The following is a 12744-nucleotide window of genomic DNA, read 5'->3' as shown; positions in this document are numbered from 1 at the left end:
GTATGTATACTTATATATGTAACGTAATATATAGTGAGTATAATAATACATACACTGTAAGCTCATATAACACATGTATACTTAGAAACACTTGTAAGTATATATATGTACATAACCGTATGTACTTATGTGTGAGTATACATACATACATACACTTACATACCTATGGATACGTGTGTACACACACACACGCACGCACGCACGCACGCACTAAGAGCTATGTCCTGAACAGACCACAAGATGGAGACGTGAGTCTGCAGAACTAGAGGAAAACGTCGCTCAGGCCTTCCCAGTGTGTAGATTTTCAGAAGTTAGGGTTTTCTCCCTTGAAAGTGAGGGGGGAGCGCTCAGCTTGCTTGTGCTGCCCACCCTCAGAAAAGGAGCCGTGTCCCCCTTGTGTTCTGTCTTCATCTTCCTCCTCCTTCCCTTCCCTTGTTAACTGCAACCCTGTTTGTCATTTGAAAACTTCCCCTCTGCGACTGTAGACCCCTGCCCAGCCTTTCTGCCTGTTCTTGCTTCTCTCTCTCTTTCTCCTTCGTCTTCTTTCCTCACCTTTAGCTCTTTCTCTTCCATTGCTCTTTCCCCCGGGGGAAAAAAAAATTTGTGATTCTAGCATTTCTTGATTTTACTGTTTGTTTCCTACACTTAATTTTAAAAGCAGAGGGATGCATTTAATACCACTTCCTATTAGTCTTCACTTAATGTTGTGGGTCTTTATTCCCCTCATATCTTCCCTCCCCTTGATCCCCTTCCCCAGGGAAATGACTTGTCCTTAATTGGATTTGAAACAAATTATCAACACGATACAGGCTCATTATAACAAGTCAAACCATACTGAGGTGTAGCCAAAAATTAATTCTCTCCCTTTCTTTCTCTCCAGTGCCATTATCCTAAAGTAACTAGTGTTAACTGTTTGGACGGTTTCCTTCCCCACATTTATCTGTGTTTATACAAATAATTGCAAATATATTTACATACATATGCGCTTTCCTTTCCTGTCCTTTTTTTTTTATGAAAACAGAGTTGTCCTGTACATACTACTCTGTAATTTACTTTTTCCATTTAAATTTGGACAGTCCTCCAAATCAATAGATCTAACAAATTCCTTTCAATGGCTGCATTATTCCATAATATAAATACGCAGTAATTCATCCAGCCACTCGCCATTTGATGGATACTGAGTTGTTTAGTTTTTTGCTATGACAAGTAAATGCAGCAGTCAGGATTCATGGCGAACGTGGCTTCTATTTCTGTAGGACACGGTCCCAAAAGTGGGGTGAGTAGAACGGAGGGATGGGTACCCTAGTTCCACAGGCACTGCCAGTCTGTTCCTGAAAGTCCCAGTGCCTCCCAGTCCCCCCAGCGCCATATGGGGGAGTCCCGTTACAGAACCGATTGGGTGTTTTTGATCTGATGGGTGAAAAATGGTATCTTGTTTTGAATTGCAGTCCTTAACCTCTGGGGAGGTTTCTAAAATTTCACCTCGGGTACGATGGTGAAAATTTTTTCCCCCGGGGGAAAGAGCAATGGAAGAGAAAGAGCTAAAGGTGAGGAAAGAAGACGAAGGAGAAAGAGAGAGAGAAGCAAGAACAGGCAGAAAGGCTGGGCAGGGGTCTACAGTCGCAGAGGGGAAGTTTTCAAATGACAAACATTTCCCTGGGGAAGGGGATCAAGGGGAGGGAAGATATGAGGGGAATAAAGACCCACAACATTAAGTGAAGACTAATAGGAAGTGGTATTAATATTTGTGACTTTTGATGGGAAGATAAAAAGATTGCCTACCCCGCGTGTAGTAATTTTAAATTCTAAAAACCACGTGGGAATTGAAAAAGAAAATTCCAGTCTATGAAGAAGCAGGGAGAAGAACCTAAAAATCACCTACACGCACTGTATCGTAAGTTACTTATGTTGATTTTTTTTTTTTTAAAGGCCTATTTAATACTTTCCACCTTGGGCTTTATATAGGTGAAAATGTGTGAGAAACTGAAAAAGAAAACATTTTCTGGTTTTTTAAAAAGCACTTTCAGGTAGTATTTGAGCCTCATAATAATCTTCGGGGGTAAGAGAGGAGAGAGGAGTGCTGGTTTGCAGATGGGGAGACTGATCCTCAGAGAAGCCATCGTACCCGAGGTGAATATGTGGGAGCGAAAGAAAAGAGCTCAGGTCTCCCTGTCCTTTGCTGTAGGCTTTGTCTCTTGGGCCCCCCTCTCTTGATTTTGGTCTCCTTCCATGGTTCCCTTGTAGGGACCCTCATTGGTTTGTTTCTCACTGGCTTCCAGTACTTCGTCCTTCTTCCCAATCCTTGTACGTAACACACAGCTTTCCCTCCATACGTTCAAGCCATGTACTGCAAACTCTGCATGTGTAATTCAGTGGTGGGAACAAAGGGTCCGGTAATACAAAACCTGGGTTTCGATTTTGACTCCCATCATTTTTTGTAAAAATGCAGGTCATCACGACTCTACAAAATATTGTGAAGTCCAGATGAGATAAACGTAGACAAAGGCGTATGTTTATGCTTCTGTAAAGTGCTTTGTAAACGGTGCTAAACGTTTAACGTGCTGTCACGGCTCTTAGCAGAGGGGAATCCAAGAATGGCATGCCCTTTGGAGAGCCCTTTCTGTCCTGCACCGATTAGAGAACGGTACATGAGAGCTGTTACGTGAAGTGCTGAGTCGTGTGCTCTGGCCCATACATGGTCTAGAAGATAAAAACAGGGAGAGAGCCAGGTGAGGCAGAGGAAGTTGAGAAGTCCGTGTAAGATATGAGATTTGACATAGCCATTGTAGAGTTGGTAGAATTCGCGTATTTTCCCTCTTGTGTGCTTTCTCGAACCCTCCTCTTTCTAGACTGATCAAGTCCACACCAGTCTGCATATTGGAGTCCAGCTGGCTGCAGAGATAACACCTCAGGGCGCTTAGAGTTTCCCGGGCCCTGTCCCCAAGGGGAAAGTGAAAAGCACATTTAAAGGTGTGGGTGCCCATCTCGAGAATTTGAGTTTTTAGATGGGAGCTAGATGAATTGATATAATTCAAAACAAGATTGTTGAGATGGAAATGATGACCATGCAGGTGGTTCATGGCTTTGGCGCATCTTGGATGTATGCACATTATTCGCTGATACCCTCAGATTGTCTTTTAATGCCAGGTTTGGATTTTTGTACGTCAGCTGACAGGTACAAATTTCTACCACTGTTGGTCATCCTTCTGCCAGCTAAAAATTTCATTTTATCACACTTGCATCTTTGTCGTGGAACACTCTTAATTTACACAATTAAGTGAATATTTTACTGCATTTTATCTTTATTTTATAAGATGAGTGAGAATGGAAGCAAATAAGGGGGGGAAATCGTAGAGTCGAGACGAAGATCAGATCATTGGTCATGCCGAATGCTTAAATGCAAATTGTTAACCTCACGTTGGGCGCCCATTGGATATGTCGTCCAAGTGTGCTTGGTCGTGAAGAACTGAGTGGGAGATGTAGGGCCATTGTTATTGAAGGCCCCCCCCCCAATATATAAGCATATTGTTGACTTTGGCTTATTCTCTTTCCAAACATGTTTTCAGGAGTGCTTTGTGTACTCAAGGAAGGAGCTACTTAGAAGTATAATGGCAATTGGGCATCGCTGAGCATTTTGTAGTTGAATTGTCACCACCAACCAGCAGATGGCTCTCAGTCACTGTAAATTTGGCAGAACAGCTAATTCATCTCACTTAGAATTCTGTTTTATATACCACCCCTGCGTCCCCCTCCTCTACTCTTCAGGAACCCCGACAATCAAACACTTAGGGTAAAGAACTGTAGCTTTTGGTTTTATTTTCTTGATTTGGGGCTGCTTGGATGACTCTTTGGAAAAGCACACTGGAATTTCTGAACTATGGTTTGGAGGTCAAAACTTGCTGTGACCTTTTCCAGCCTCCATTGAACTGTCTTGTCAAGTTTGTAACTTAACATTAAAACTTGTTTTTGGCAGTGTGGTCGGCAGTGAGGAAGGAAAAAGTGAGATTGGTTTAAAACTAGAAAAATATTTGACTGCAGTAGATTTTAAAGATGCCATGGCAAGAATCTCCTTGGGTGATTATGTAAGAGGATATTTTCCTTGTTTGAGTTCTTACCTGTTCTGGCCTCATACTCAGTAAAGATGATGTGTTCAACTCCACAAAAACAATAATTGAGTATTTGCAAAAGGCACAGTGTGAGGCCACTTACAGTCCCCAGAGTATCTGCTCCACGAGGTCGGATATTTGTCTATCTCGTTCACCTCCAAGCCCTGAGATTAGAGCCTGGCATGTAGAAGGTGCTCAGTAAGTACCAGTAGGAAGGATGGATGGACGGGTGGATGGGATACAGAAAAAGAACAGGACAGAGTCCTGGACCTAGAGAGGTTAGCCATCTAGCAAATAGGGCTACAAGATAGTAGCAGGAGCAGTTTTACTTTGGGGTTGCTCTTAGGAACTATTTGAAGTTTGAGAAAATTCTAGAAGGAAATAAAAAATTCCTCTTCTGCTAGGTTGTGTCACTTTCCCAAGTCCCCCATGTTTGAAAATCTTTATACCCTGTCTCCAGTCTATTCACCAACACTTGGGAGTTCTCCTGTGATTCACTGTGGGAATTGTCCATCTCTTGCTGTTCCCTCTTGTCATTTCCCTCATCCAGACCCCCTTCACCTTCCGCCTGAATTACACCAGCCTCCTGGCCCACCTCCCTGCCTGCGGCCTCTCCTCAATGTAATCCAGGCCACATATTGTTGCCAGATTTTGCCTTCCAAGAATTTATGTCAAAGAATCTATTTCTGATTGAAATTTGAGCCCCTGTGCATCTTTATATTTGTGGAAAGAAACTGCCAAAAAAGAAGTTCGGAGAAAGGAATTACCCTTTGCATACCGCGGTAGCATTTTCTCATCTTTTCAGACAAGCCTAATTGCAAAGCTTCGCAGACTCAATTCAGTTCACCGCCACCCTAGAAATACCTTGTCCGGTCCTATCTGCGCACCACCCTGTGGTCTGTGACTATGCAAACGCTGATACTGTTTTAGACAAAACAAACATTTTATATAGTCACTTTGACAACTTTTTGAGATGCTAAGAACAGCGAAGGAAAACTACCTCTTGGAATTCACTGCTCTTTCAATTCTGTGTTTGGTTGATGAGAACGCCCTCCCTATGAGCTCCCAACAAGCTTCAGCCACGTTTATCAGCAGAAAAACATGGGTTACCTGCACCGTCCCCCACCCCCAGGTAGTATCATCATAACTTAATGTTCATCATTTGCTTTGGGGGATGAAAAATGAAATATTTTTATATCTTTAGAAGCAGCTGTGAAGCCTTTTGGTATAAAATCTTTATAAGACAGATATCCAACCCATTTACTAATGTGGCATTCCTTTCAGAAGTTCTATTCATTAGGTAACTTCCATCCTGAAATAATATGGAGGAAAATTAATTGATATATTAAACAAACAAACAAACATCTCCAATCTCCCCTAGCCTCCGGAGCATAGTGTTTAGCATTTCCCTTCCTTAACTTCCTTTCTAGAGGAGAAGCACTCTCCGTGTCATTCCAGAAGCAGGGTTGAGCTATAAGGTGTTTTAGTGAAAGAATTCTCTTTCAGATGATACCCTCTCCATCTGCTTGAACAGTATCAGTCTCTGCTGCTGGAGTCTCAGAAGCACATAACAGTTGATTACGTTTTGTTTGCCCCCCCCCCTTTTTTTAATCTCTCAAGATGAAGATGTTAAAATACTCCTCATTTTGTCTCTCTCTTGCCTAAAAAGCTCGGTGGTTTTCCTCGTTCTGTTGCATAAACATGTACTGAATGCTTATTCTCTGGCATATTCCAACGCACTGGTTTTTTGGGGGTTTTGGGTTGGGTTTTGTTTTTTTTTTTTTTTTGGCTACAGAGGGATATAAACATGACTGTCATGTGGCCTCTTTCCTAGCAGAGCTCATAATTTAGGAAGGGAGACAGATAAGTAAATAACTCACTACAATCCTGCTTGATAAATGCCACGTTGGAGGTTTTGAACAAAGTACCATGGGAGCGCCAGCGAGTGATTGATTCAGGGGAAGGGGGGGTGGGGATGGGGATCAGGAAGGACCAAACAGGAGAAGTGACATTTGAGTTGAGCCTTAGGGGATGAATAGAATTTTGCCAGATGGACAAAGGGGTGGGGGTGGGGACCCTCCAGACTCATACAAAAACATGAGAGTGTGGAAGTTTGTGCCTTTGTCTGAGAAGCCGTGAGCGGTGTGTAGGGCTGAAGGAAGAGTAGGGTATGGAAGGGGGTGTTGGGAGATGAAGTGGCAGAGATCCCTGGGGCCATGTTGTTGAGCTTAAACATCATATGTGGCTTCTAGGGAGCTGCGAAAGTTTTAAGACAGAAATGTCACAGAGGCGAGATCTCTGTCTTAGAAAGAGAGTTCTGGCCGCAGGGCACAAGATGATTTGGATGCGGGTGACCGGGAGCAAGGGAACCAGCCACAAGGCTGTGGCTGTACTCTGCAGGAGAGGTGATTAGGGTCTGAAGCAAGGCAGTACCGGGGTGGGGGTGGGTGGGGGGGTGGAATGAGGGCTCAGACTTGAGCACGGCCCTGAGGGAGGGTTCGGGGAGGGATGAAATGGGAGGGGGCAAAAATCATACAAGGGAGGAAGGTTTGGGTGACTTGGGAATATAGTGGTGCTGCTCACCAAAACAGCGCGTGCATGTAGAAGAAAGGTTATGGGGTGAAAGGAATGGATGTGATTTTGGATATATTGGGTTTGCAGGGGAATACCCAGTTGGAGAGTCCCAAACATGCAAAGAGAGCCTGCAGGAAAATTTCATAGGTAGAGGTAAAGCTGAAAGTGTCGAGCACGGTGATTTTCAATCAGGATGAGAGAGGGGAGAGGACCTGCCTCCCCTGGATTTTGGTATGTGGGGTTTCAGATTCAGATCCTGCCTTGCTAGGGAGGGGAGCATGCCTCTCTCCCAACCCCCAGTTAAGAACCCACCACCATAAGGACCCGTGAGAATGTGTCCTATTTCATTTGTACTGGGGCAGAAAAAGTGCATAAGCACCTGCTAAATCCTGTTCTTTTTTTTTTTTTTTTAAGATTTAATTTATTTATTTGTCAGAGAAAGAGAGAACAAGCAGGGGGAGCTATAGGCAGAGGGAGAAGCAGGCTCCCCGCTAAGCAAGGAGCCACACACAGGACTCGATCCCAGGACCCCGGGATCATGACCCGAGCTGAAGGCAGACCCTTCACCGACTGAGCCCCCCAGGCGTCCCTGCCAGCTCCTGTACTTAGAGCCCACAGCCACAGGAACAGAAAGCATTGCCCAGAGAGAGGTCAGACGGCAGGAAAAGAAGGTCCGAGGAGAACTGCTGAAGAACACGACTATTTAAGGGGCAGATGGAGGAAGAGGTCCCTGCAAATTACAGGGAAGCGGCCGCCCGTGGACGAGAGTAGCCTGGAGGAAGCCAAGGGAGGAGTGGCTGGGACACGGATAAGGGCTACGGTCAGTGGTGACAAACGAGGACTGGCAAAGGGGCGGGGTGGCAACAGGGGACATTGGGCAGTAAGGAGACCACGGGTGGGAAGGAAGAGTTTTGTAGAGCTGCAGGGCAGCCTGGGATGGCAGCGGAAGCCGGGCGGGTGGGCATGGTTCCTTCTTTAGGGAAACTTGGCTGTGAACGGGAGGATTTCTAGGACAGGAAACAACTCGTGCGCTAAAATGACAAGGTTCTGCAGGCGTGAGGATGAAGGGGACGAGGAGAACAGAGGCAGGTGTGCCACGGCTGCCTGCCCGGGAATTAATGCCGTCAGACCCAGCCTTGCACATTCCACCCTCTCCTCTCGTGTCCTGTGCACCTGTGCGGCTCACCTCCCCTGCCCCAGAGACCTCATCCGTGTGTGTGTCCTTTCTGGGAATGCCCTCCATCCTGCCCTCCCGGTACTGCTAACCCTTACCCACTCTGCAGGGCTGCGTCCAGTGTCCCTACCTTCACGAAGCCTCCCCTGCGATGGCAGAGAGACAGAGCCTTGGGTTGAGCATGAAGAGGGGGGCGCCTGGGTGGCTCAGTCGGTTAAGCGTCTGCCTTCGGCTCAGGTCATGACCCCAGGATCCTGGGATTGAGCCCCACATCGGGCTCCCTGCTCAGTGGGGAGTCTGCTTCTCCCTCTGACCCTCCTCCCTGCTTGTGCTCTCTCTCTCTCTCAAATAAATAAGCAAAATCTTAAGAAAAAAAGAAGAATGCGAAGAGATGGGTCTCACCGTTAGCTCTGCCACTCAGTGCGCGACCTCCCGAAAGTCACATGAGTCTCTTTTCCTTGGTTTTCTTGTCAGTAATACCTGCCTTGACTTACACACAGGCTTGTGTATGATGCAAATGAAACCAGGGCTGTAAAATGCCTCTGAAATCACACAGAACACAGCACGAGGGTGCGATACTACCATTTCCTGACTCCGCTGACTGATTTCATTCATTCAGGTCTGGTTTTTGCCGAGTAAGTTAATTCTCTCCACTTTTTTTTTTTCTTCAGTGCCTGTTACGCCAGGCACTGAGGGTATCGTGAGGAGCAAGACAGTCCCTACCCTGGGGAGCTTCTAGTCTAGTGCGGGAGGCAGAAAGTAAACAAATACATCCTATCTAATAGCTGGTTGTTGAAGTGCTACAGAGAAAAATAAGGCAAAATAAGGAGGAGGTGGGCTGAGGAGTTACAGGGAAGGGTGCTATTTAATTTTATTTTATTTTTAAGATTTATTTATTTGAGAGAGAGAGAGAGAGTGTGGTGGGCGCAGAGGGAGAGAGAATCTCAAGCAGACTCTCTGCTGAGCTCGGAGTCCAACACGGGACTTGATCCCATGATCCCGAGATCATGACCTGAGCCGAAATCAGGAGTCAGACAGAACTGACTGAGCCCCCCAGGTGCCCCAGAGACAGAGTGGTCAGGGGCACATCTCTGAGGAGGTGATATTTCAGCAGAGGAGAATAGAGTGAGGGGGCAAGGCCACGTGGCTGTCTGTGGGAAGAGTGCCTTAACGCAGGGGGACAGCAGGTGCGAAGGACTTGAGATGAGAATGTGCTCACTGTGTTCTACAAACAGTAAGGAGGCTAATGTGGCTTGTAGGTCATAGTAAAGGTGTTGCATTTTATGCTGAGGGTGCTGGTAGATTGTGGAGGGTGGGAGCAGAAGCAGGAAGCAGGAAGGGATATGGCGTAGAAGCAATAGAATGAGAAGAAATGGTCAGACTCAGGTATGTTTTCACAGATTTGCTGATGCAGTAGAAGCTGTGGGGTATGAAAGAAAGAGTCAAAGTTGATGCCAAGGTTTTGGGCCTGAGCCAATGGGTCAGTCGTGCTCTTGAATTAAAATTGGGAAAATGGGGGAAGAGGAGAATAGGTTTTTGTGGGGAAAATGTTCTTTTTTTCCCCCTCCCTGCTCTTATTTATGCAATTTAGTACTTCATCTAATTCAGTGATTTCTGATAGAAAGTCATCTGCAGGATTATAAAGAATACCTGCTCCCCCCCTCCCAAGGTGAGTCTTCCCCTATTAATGAGGAACTCATAATGAGGAACTTCCTCCAGAGTTGGGCCAGAAAGCAGGTTGGACATCATTGACCTACTTAGTTTGCTTGTTTTATGGGTGAGAAGAACAGAGCTGAAGAGGTTGTTGGAATGCCCAGTGATAACAAGGCTAGCTGTGGTCTTCTTCTGGTTAACAATTCGTTCGTGTGTGGTTAGTTTCTCTTTTCAATTTGATGGTAAACTCTTTGAAAGCAGGAATCATGTCTTAAAGTCTTTCACGTTTTCCTTCTTACCTAGGAGAGTGCTGAGTAATAACAGGCGTCATTCCAAATATTAGCTTGAACGTAAAACCTAACGGAAAGAAAATCAAGTCTTCTGCATACGTTGATGCCTATGATCTTACCAGCTCTCGTAGGTAAAGCCATATCCATTGCTGAGTTTCCCACTGGAGTTGGGGCATCAACAAAGTATAAACACCAAGGGGAGAGATAGATGAAGGTCAGCCTTGAACTGCCAAGCTTTCTTTTCAAACTTCCAATGCAAGGAGAGAGGCATTAGGGAAGAATTTTCACTTTGGTCTACTTTGGCCAGTCACAGCGCAGCTTACTATTGCTTTTATATCGAACTATGTGAGTGAGACCAAAACCGTTCTTTCAGTGCTTAGGGCCTTCATAGCTCTGCCTTCGGCCCCGGGAAATCTTTCCTGTATGTCTGCTGGCTCATGTGTGTTTGATGTTAATATTAAACTGTGCCCACATTGTACCGTATTCTCTAATATGTGTTAAATATATATGTAGATATAAGTAAAGGCTGTAGTTCTCATTTGTTGTTTTTGAGATGGCTCAATCAGTTTTATTACATCTGTTTTATTTTCTCCTTCAGTAGTTTGTCAAAATATGCTCTTGGTGTGGCAAGAGCCACCAGGGAGACAGTCCAGCTTTAACTTTGGAGGGACAATGTCTGCTGTCCGCGCAGGTGCAGTGTACTCATTTGGGTGGGTGGCTGCTCGTAGCTGGGGACAGACGCACTGCCGAGGTTACTCTATGTACCTCTGACCCATTGCACTGGTCTTTTTTTTTTTTAATGTGTGTTTTATTTTATTTTTTTAAAGATTTTATTTATCTGACACTGAGAAAGAGAGAGAGCATAAGCAGGGGAAGCGGCAGGCAGAGGGAGAGGGAGAAGCAGGCTCCCTGTTGGGCAGGGGGAGGCCAATGCGGGACTCGATCCCAGGACCCCGGGATCATGACCCGAGCCAAAGGCAGACGCTTAACCGACTGAGCCACCCAGGCGCCCCCCACTGCACTGATCTTTAGCACTTGCTTTTTTCAGTGGTCCATACGCAACCTCCCATAGGAGTCCTATTTTGAACCAGAGTGGTGCTTGCAGGGAAGTGGTAGAGTCAAGGAATGCGCTTTGTAAACTCACTCTTCCTTTCCCTTCTCCGATGCTTTCGTCCCCCCATCTTCAGAGTTAGGTGAGACTGAATGATTACTCTAGGGAATAAATCTGGCATCTTGACGTCTTAGATCCTTGGGGCCCACCAAGTAAAGTAAGGCTTTAAAGAAATACATCTGCCACTGTGACAGGGTGGAAGCAAGTTGTGCTTCTGTTTGGCACATTTGTGCCCTTGAGTAGAGAGGGCAGCCCTGTGTTTAAAATCTTAGTCTAAGGAGTCTTGCCTGGGTTTGTTTCTCTAAACGTAGCATCTTCTTCTTCTTCTTCTTTTTGAAGATTTTATTTGTTTATTTGACAGAGAGAGACACAGCGAGAGAGGGAGCACAAGCGGGGGGAGTGGGAGAGGGAGAAGCAGACTCCCCGCTGAGCAGGGAACCCGATGCCGGGCTCTGTCCCAGGACCCCGGGATCATGACCTGAGCCGAAGGCAAACGCCTAACGACTGAGCCACCCAGGCGCCCCACGGAGCATCTTCTTGTGTAGGTTCCAGAGTGCTCGACTAAAAATGCAGTTGATACAGCCCTTTGGGGGTATACTCACTTATTAAAGCAGAGTATTTGCTTAGTGTATGCAGTGTAGTGAATGTATGGTATTGTGCCCTGTGTATGCAGTGCATTAAGTGATAGAACGAGACTAGTTGACATTTGTTGAATGACTCTTCTCTTCCAAGAGCTGCATCGAACGCTTTCTACACATTTCACACCTGGTCTCCCTCCCACCTGCCACCACCAGAATAGAAGCAGCACCTGTAACAAAAACGCATACCTTGTCAGGACAGAGATTTCGGTCTCTCTCCTGTATTTCATTTTTTCCTCATTCCCACGAATGAGAACAATGCCTACCACATACTAAGTACCGAATAAAGGTTTGTTGGATAAATGGATTATCTTATTTACTCCCCGGCAGCCCTCGGAGGTAGAATTTGCTGTCCAGATTTGCTGGTAGGTGGTGGGGCCAGGATTTGAACCTGTGTTGACAGCTGCTTGCTCTGGGTTGGGGAGCAGCGTAGAGTCCAGCCAAGGGTGACTTTCGGTTCCTGCCTTCTATCTCGTAGACATGAGGCTCAGTTACATAAATTGTTCAACAACAGGGTAGCAGTTATTTCCAGGTAATAAGAGAACTGTGGAAAGTGCTAGAGGGGTTATAAGTGAGGGAGAGGTGAATGAACGCGTGCACATCGTCTGGAGCTGTGCTCGCTGCGTGTGCTTGCTACGTGTAACCACTGTGTTGACCGCCGCTATGGTTATGTCACCATCATTTTCTGTGAATCCTATGAACCAGACTCCCAAATGAATGACTGTTCATTTGTGGGTTGAAATGGCCAGAGATGGTTTCATGAACAAGGTGGTCCTTGAGGCTTAGACGGAATGTGGGCAGGTGGGGACAGGAAAGGAGATACTTGAGATGAAAGTCCTATAGACTGAGGCCTAAAACGTGTGTTTTCTGTTCCTGGGACAGCAAGGAGGCCGGTATGTCTGGTGCAGAAGGGGTGGGTGGGCTACTAGGGCGAGTAGAGATTAAGACTGATAATTCAGAATTTGTTTATTATGTTGGGAGCGCCACATTATATTTGTGAGATTGGATTCGAAACCCTGTATGTGTTTCTGTCTGTACGCAACCCAACGCCCTTTAATAAGAAATTCTGTGGTCATTTTTAAATGCCGTAATCTGTGGTCGCAACATTGTATCTTGTTGAGAAATAATACATGTGCCTTTGGTGTCACGTAGCTTGTGAGACAGACTTTGTCCTAATAAAAAGGCCACTTCTATTTGG

General features: G+C 45.8%; 1 protein-coding gene across 2 annotated transcripts in view; it reads left to right on the top strand.

Moving 5' to 3' along the window:
- The window catches only part of STX8 (syntaxin 8), a 244844-nt gene that overhangs the window by 34367 nt on the left and 197733 nt on the right, over positions 1-12744 (top strand). The window lies entirely within an intron of this gene.

This window comes from Halichoerus grypus, chromosome 2, assembly GCF_964656455.1.
Source record: "Halichoerus grypus chromosome 2, mHalGry1.hap1.1, whole genome shotgun sequence".
NCBI lineage: Eukaryota > Metazoa > Chordata > Mammalia > Carnivora > Phocidae > Halichoerus > Halichoerus grypus.
This window is presented reverse-complemented; position numbering and strand designations above follow the sequence as displayed.